Raw genomic sequence first — 8,157 nt, forward strand, 5'->3', positions numbered from 1 at the left:
TTTCTTCCACCCCTAATAAGATGCAAAAATGAGGGCACAGTACCTTTGTGATTTTTTCCCCCAAAATCCATAACCTCAGTCCATAATCATGAGAAAACACCACATAAACCCAAAGGACATTCTACAAAGTATCTGACAAGGACTTTTAAAAAGTGTTCAAAGAACTTATGTGCATATATGTATAACCCATGGACACAGACAATAGTGTGGGGAAGGGCTGAAAGGGGGGGAGGGTAGAAGGAATCAATGGGGGAGAAAGGGGGACATCTGTAATACTTTCAACAATAAAGATAAATTTTTAAAAATGTAAATAAATAAATAATAAAATGAAAAGTGTTCAGATTATTAAAACACACACACACACAAAACAAGACTGAGAAGCTCTCAGAGACTGAAGGAGACGAAGGACATATTATGACTCAATGCAACACAGAACCCTGGACTGAATCCTGGAACAGAAAAGAGACATGAGTAGAAAAACTGGTGAACTCTGAATGAAGCCTATTACTTGGTTAACAGTGTGGCACCGATGCTTATGTCATAGTTTTGATAAATATGCCATGATTATGCCAGATGTTCACATTAGGGGAAGCTGAGTGAAGCGTGTACGGGACCTCTCTGCACTATCCTTACAATGCTTCTGAAATTTAAAACATTTGAAGAAAGGAATATAGGAAAGATCTGGTTAATAAGATTGAATATACAGGAAAGGAGAATGAGAGTACATGTGAGAAAGCACAGGTGTGTGTAGGTGTGAACTTTTGTCTGTTGGTGTGTCTGTGTGATGGTGTGCGGGTCTGTGTGTGTATGTGGTTGAGGGACATCTGGTGTGTGGGTGTGTGTGTAAATGCCTCTGCGTGTGTGGCTGTGTTGTGTGTGTATATGTTGAAGGAAAGGTGAGTTTATGTGAATGTGAGCTCTACTGTGAGGGGATTAACAAGCCACAGTGCTTGCATGAACCTGACAATGAGCAGATTTTAAATTCTGAGCCCGAGGCACCTGACTGGCCTCCCCCTAGATCAGTGGTTCTCAACCTTCCTAATGCCGGGACCCTTTAATACAGTTCCTCATGTTGTGGTGACCCCCAATTTCATTGTTACAAATTGAACATAATTAAAGCATAGTGATTAATCACAAAAACAATATGTAATTATATATGTGTTTTCCGATAGTCTTAGGCGACCCCTGTGAAAGGGTCGTTCGACCCCCAAAGGGGTCGCAACCCACAGGTTGAAAACTGCTGCCCTAGATCCAGTCTTTTAATGAAGCTGCCCAGAGGAACAAAAATAAACACCTAGGGGGCACCTGGATTTGAACCAGGGACCTCTTGATCTGCAGTCAAATGCTCTACCACTGAGCTATACCCCCTGACATGACAGGTAGCCTATAAACACTTAATTCTACTTTTATGAGTTGCATCATACTTCCTAAGTACCTCCTTTATGGTTGAGAGTCCTCCTGGACTTAAATTCATCTCAATTCCCACTGGTTTTCCCAGAGCCTGTGAGCTCACTCTCATCCCAGCACCTAAAGCACAGTGCTATATTCTCAGCCTAATTGTCCAGCTTTTAAAATACACCACCTACCGCCCATAAATCTCTGAGTACATGGATGCGTGTTTTAAGTATTGTGGGCCACCACCAAGTATTGGACATGGAGGCAATCTTACCTGGGTATCCACAAATGGACTTCAGAGGTTCATGCACAGCTCTGAAATGATAGGCATATATTGTATATGTGCACGTTTTGTATAGTGTGTGTGTTTTCATCAGATTTTCAAGAGACCTCATCCAGGATAAACTGTCTCATTTTACAGTTAACAAAACAACAACAAACCAACAAAACTGAATGTTCTAAAGTTCAAAATTCTCCTTTGAACTCCTCTAAGCCCATTCCCTTGAGTTCCAATCTGAGGATTTTTAATCTTGTGTATACCCACGATTGAGAAGAAAGAAATCAAGGAAATCTCTCTCATTGCAACAAATTCTCTGATGAAGCTTGTCAGCTGCTAGGAGACTGAGGAGCGAACAGTAGCCAGGGCTCCAACCCACACGCTCTCTGACACCCTGAGACGCCCACTCCCAGCCTCTCCACTCTGGGGCCTTACAGGAACCTCAGATATCAAACCCAGTATGCCCCCCAAAACTTGTCATCTTCCTGCCCTAACCTGTATCTCCTCCCACTTTGCTTTGTTGTGATAATAACAGCTTCCATTTACTGGACACTTGTGTGCCAGGCATGGTACTAACAGGTCTGCCCACAACTTCCCAGGAATCATCTCCAAGACCTCATACAAAAGGTATTGTTGTTAGCATACTGATTTTGCAGGCAAGGAAACTGAGGCACAGGGTGGTCACGCAGCTAGGAGGTGGTGGGGCCGGAATTCCAGTGCACACTCAGGGTGAATGCTGGCCCTGAGTAACCATCGCATCAGCCTCCTTCCTATCTTGGTTGGTGACATCACTGTGTACTCAATCATTTAGCCGAAACACTCAACACAATTCTGGACTCCTCCCACCCTGCCTTCCCCAGTTACAGTTCCTCCCTGAGTCCTGTTGGTTTTACCTTTGATGTCATCCCATCCCTGTAGTCCCAGGACCACCACCTCCTAAAAGGGGTCCAGGCCTCCACCCCTCACATCCATTCAGGAACAGCCTGTTGTAAAACCAAGTCTATCCAGGTCACTCCCCTTTACATGCCTTCAGGAAACACTCCAAGTCTCTTAGCACAACATGCCAAGTTCTTCACATCTGAATCCCTATCTGCCTCTTCAGCTCCAGCTCAGCTTCGTCTTCTGACACGCCCCACATCACATTTTGTGCTCCAGCTGCTTCCAACGGCCTCTGCCTGTCTCCAGCCTCTGGCCATGTTTCCTCTGCCTGGAACTGAACCACCACTCTCTCTCCACACCCCCGTCTCCGCTCCACCTTCCCTCCACTGAGATAGTATTCATCTCTGAAATCCTGAGTCATCGGCTCCTCTCAGAAGCCTCCCATAACCTCGAGTAATTCCTCCTCCTTTGCCTTCCTGAAGCTGGCACAGCCGGGTACAGCTCACATCACTCTGATTTGTTACTTTGCAGGCCTATTTCCTGGTTGAGAGCACATGGAGTCCAGGAGCTGTGTCTTATCACCTCTGGGCTCACACTTTGCACAGTTCCGGCACATAGTAGGTGCTCAATATATGTTGCCCAAGCTGATCTAAAGACACAGCAAGGCATCTGTTGTGGGCAAGAGTTAGACTATAGATGAAGGTCTGATCTCTGGTCCTGAATAAAGACACCCAAAGTATTAGGGTCCTGGGCTGCAGGAAATGAATGGGGATGGTAGGGTGGTAACAGAACTTCAAGGTTAAGTACAGGAAAAGAATGCAGTTTTCTAACCTTCAAGCCAGTTCATGTTTATCCCTAACCGTGTTCTGTGAATAGACTCTATTCCATGACTCTCTCCAAGGCACTGCAAATTGAGGGAGCAGCCAAAAATTTACAACTCAGTGGGTAGTCTTAGCACCTTGGGAGCATTGCTAAGTGGAATTTGGTCACAAAGCTTTCATCACTAGCCAAAAACAGCATGAGTAGGTTAATGAAGTCAGTGAGAGTGTGTGTGCTCTGGGTTCAAACCCTGGACCTGCTGTTTGTAGCTTTTTGACCTTGAGCCATTCCTGAGCATCTCCAAGCCTCAGGCTCCTCATGCAAAATGGAGATACTGATAGTAGGTATCTTGTAAAATTTTGGCAAGAAGTAGAGGAGAGCCCTGACTGGTTTGGCTCAGTGGATAGAGCGTCAGCCTGCGGACAAAGGGGTCCCGGGTTCAGTTCCCATCAGGGATGCATGCCTGGGTTCAGACTCAATCCCCAGTGGGGGGCATGTAGGAGGCGGCCAATCTGTAGTTCTCTCTCATCATTGATGTTTCTGTATTTCTCCCTCTTCCTTCCTCTCTGAAATCAATAAAAATATTTTTTTAAAAAAAGTAGAGGAGATCATTAATATAAAGAACCTAGACTGATGCCTAGCATAAACACAGGGGACATAATTATTCAGCTGGCCATGAGCTACAGAAAATAAAATCAAATTCAATCCATAGCCTTTGGATGCAAAAACAGGACTGTATCAGGGGCACCTGGATTTGAACCAGAGACCTCTTGATTGACAGTCAAATGCTCTACCCCTGAGCTATAACCCCCAGTGAAATTAGCTTGATTTTAATGGTCTATCCCTCTCTCAACATCCTGGTTCTAAAAACCTGCAGTGTTTTAGGGGAGCTAATAATTAGAGAGAACGCTGCCCGCGAGGAGTCTGGGCATTACAAATCTTAGAAGAGGTTTACTATGGAAACATGCAGGTCTCCTGAGAACGAAGTTCTCTGAGCCAAGAAACCCTGCTCAGATTTTCCAATAACCAAAGCCTCTCCTGTCCATCATGTCTTGCATCAAGCAGTTTCAAGTAAAAATCATCAGGTTTTCCACAAAAGGCAGCATCAATATCATGTGGGTGACTGGATTCCTGTGTGCTTCCCTTAGCCAAGGCTTCCAGTAACTGAGCTCATCACTGGCTCTCAGTGGATATCTGTTGCCTTAAATTCATTCTAGAAAAAATAAGTGTAGGACTCCCCCCTTATCCAGGGGAGATAAGTTCCAAGACCCCCCAGTGGATGTCTCAAACCAGGATAGTACCAACTCCTACATATACTATGCTTTTTCCTATACATACCTATTTATCATAAAGCTTAACTTCTGAACTAGGGACAGTAAGAGATTAACAACGATTATTAATAGTAAAAAAGAACAATTATAACAATGTATTATAATAAAAGTTATAAGAGTATGGCTTCTCGATCTTAAAATACCTTATTGTGTTTTACTCACCCTTCTTCCTGTGGTGATAAGAAGACGATATGAGTAGACTAAGTGAGGTGAATGATGGTGACATAGCAGCATGAGGCTACTACAGGGGTTACCCAAACACAAGCACTGGGATACCTCAGCATTTGATCTGATAATCAAGGTAGTTTCTACTTGATAGTGGGCAGGGAGCAGGCAGGGAGCTGTGGACGAAGGGATGATTCACATCCCAGGGTCCCTGGCTGGACAAGGCAAGACAGCTCGAGATTTCATTATCCTACTCGGAAGAGCATACAATTTAACATTCATGAGTTGTTTATTTCTGGAATTTTCCATTTAATATTTTCGGACCACAGTTGACTGCAGGTAACTGAAATCACGGAAAGCGATATCATGGATAAGGAAACTGTATAAACTGCAACCTGTGTGAGACAGCTCTTCCAAGCCCTAACTGTACGATTATTTCAGTCTCACAAACATAGATGGTCAGGGAGTTATACTCTTCTATAACTGCAGCTTGCCTGAAACTTGGAATAGTGTCACCTCCAAAGGATCATTTGATACAAAGAAACAAAGGCCCAACAAGAGCCTCTTACTCAATTAAGTAAGTTCTTTATCCTGGTCCTACCACCAGAGATTCCTTTGCAATTTCCAAAAAGCACACAACCATAATTGGAGCCACCCATATTTCTTGGCTTCATAATCACCTCTCACCCTAATAAATTGTTCAGGTGCTTCTTATGGAAACCTTGCATGTTTAAACCTGTTGGGAAGTCTCTCTTTTGCCAACTTCCCAGGCCACATACACTTCTCCATTTTTTTTTTCAAAGCATCCTATGTTTGGGATGGTCCTTCTGTGCCGGGTTGTGGTTATGTGGTAGCCCAGCAGAGGGGAGACTCCGTTCCATTCCCTTTCAGCCCTGTGACTTTACACAAGGCTCTCCAGCTTCCCTCCACCGGTGTTTATTAGTCTGCAAAGAAGGGGTTGGAGCTGAGAGCTAAGAAAAGAGTCATAGTGTGCTCCGCGTATTGTTCTTTTCTCACCCTGGACTCCAGCGGGAGTTGCGATGTTAGCAGTAACAGCTGTGCTATGTGCTTCGGAAAGAACCCCAGCATCGGAAGGGACCTGGAGATCATTTACTCCAACCACTTCTTTTGCAGACTCAGAACACAGGTGGAGGGAAGCTGGAGAGCCTTGCGTAAGGTCACAGACATCTCAGGGGCAGAAGCAGAACCGACCCCCAACCAGCTCCTTAGAGGCAGGGGCTCTTTGGAAGCTCCAGTGCCCGGAACAATGTAGGTGCTCCATCAACATTTGTGGGGATAAATGTAAAACTGTAGTTCCCTACAGGGAGGCCAAACATCCGGATTTACTGGGGATTCTCCTGGCTTTTGCACTGAGTGTCCTGCATTCCAAAGCCTATCCCTCAGAGATTCACATGGGAGCTACAGAAGAGGCGGGGATTACAGCACCAGCCATCTTGCAGAGACCTGGGGAAAATGGTGGCTCTTCAACACATGCTCAACTATGGGGCTTGGAAACCAAGTCTTCCTCATTTTTACAGATACCATAGGACCATATCATAATGGGAATAAATTGGAATTTAAGTTTCAGAAATCAGAAGAATTTCCCCCTTTATACTAAGACTAGAGGCCCAGTGCATGAAATTTGTGCACTGGGGGAGGGGTGTCCCTCAGCCCAGCCTGAACCCTCTCCAATCTGGGACCCCTCAAGGGATGTCCGACTGCCCTGTGGGATCGGGCCTAAACAGGCAGTCAGACATCCCTCTCACAGTCCAGGATTGCTGACTCCCAACCACTTGCCTGCCTGCCTGCCTGATTGCCCCTAACTGCTTCTGACAGCCAGCCTGATCACCCCTTAACCACTCCCCTGCCAGCCTGATCGACACCTAACTGCTCCCCTGCCATCCTGGTCGCCCTCAACTGCCCTACCCTGTTGGCCTGGTCCCCCACAATAGCCCTCCCCTGCTGGCCTGATCGCCCACAATTGCCCTCCCCTGCCAGCCATCTTGTGGCTGTGGGTGCCGCCATCTTTGAGGGCGGGGCAGTCAATTAGCATATTCCCTCCTTATTGGCTCTGGGTGCCACTATCTTTGTGATGGCATGGGGGTCAATTAGCATATTCCCTCTTTATTAGATATGATGATATTCTTTCTCAATTTTTTTTTTTGCTTTTTAATTCCAGTTTCCTCAACTGTAAAATGGGGATACTGTCATTAGAAGATCTCCTCAATTCTTTCCAATCCCCAAAATCTATGACTCACAAATTTGAAATTTGGCTCCTTAGTGGAACTAGGTCAGAAAGTACAGAATGGCCAAGAAATGGTGGTGGGGGGTGGCGAGTGGGGGGTTGGGAAGAGTGATTACATTGAGTGGGAGAGTTCAAATATACTGCAACCGAGAAAAGAAAGGCAATATGTTACCATGGCCACAAGACTTAACAGCAACCTTGCTACCCTAGTTTTTCCTCATTTTATTGCACCAAGGATTTTTAAAATATACATCTATGCTCTATGAAGAGATGCTCAACATCACAACCATGAGCGACATGCACCCCAAACAAGCACAATGAAATACCGTATCACTTCACACTCATTAGACTGGCCACTATCCAAAGAACATAAAATAGTGGGAGGTTTTTTTTAAATTTCTCTTTAAGCTTTACTTAGCAGTAACTGAAAACTTCAAACCTAAGAATTTCTCCTTTAAGGTAGGGGCAGAAGAAGACTTTGGGCACCATTAACTTTGGGATGGTTTATTATGCAGCAATATATACCTGGAACTACCTGGTTGATTGTTTTAAAACAGTCAACCTGCCGAAACTGGTTTGGCTCAGTGGATGGAGCGTCGGCCTGCGGACTGGGGGGTCCCAGGTTCAATTCCGGTCAAGGGCATGTGCCTGGGTTGCGGGCACATCCCCAGTGGGGGATGTGCAGGAGGCGGCTGATAGATGTTTCTCTCTCATCGATGTTTCTGACTCTCTGTCTCTCTCCCTTACTCTCTGTAAAAAATCAATAAAATATATTTAAAAAAATAAATAAAATAAAATAAAAATAAAACAGTCAACCCCAGCTCTGCTCAGTCAGTCTGATCTTTGGGCACAACCCTGACTCCCTTTGGACGCTCCCACGCTCATCTGCAGAGAGAAGAAAACTGGAATTAATGATCTCTCAAGACCCTTATAACTTCAAAGGATCCAAAAGTAAATATTTCCAGAAGCCACTATTTAGACTTGTACATTTTCAAAGATATGTCAAACTGTAGACACGGCTACAGAAAAGCTTATTCCAGAAAAAA

General features: G+C 44.9%; 2 non-coding genes across 2 annotated transcripts; both read right to left on the reverse strand.

The window, feature by feature from the left end:
* Window positions 1–1,296: 1,296 nt before the first annotated feature.
* TRNAC-GCA lies at window positions 1,297–1,368 on the reverse strand. The gene has a single exon. It is a non-coding gene; the product is annotated as a tRNA-Cys (tRNA).
* A 2,741-nt stretch (window positions 1,369–4,109) lies between these two features.
* Window positions 4,110–4,181, reverse strand: TRNAD-GUC. The gene has a single exon. It is a non-coding gene; the product is annotated as a tRNA-Asp (tRNA).
* Between the last annotated feature and the right edge of the window lie 3,976 nt (window positions 4,182–8,157).

This window comes from Myotis lucifugus, unplaced genomic scaffold (assembly GCF_000147115.1).
Source record: "Myotis lucifugus unplaced genomic scaffold, Myoluc2.0 scaffold_8, whole genome shotgun sequence".
NCBI classification, from domain to species: Eukaryota; Metazoa; Chordata; class Mammalia; order Chiroptera; family Vespertilionidae; genus Myotis; species Myotis lucifugus.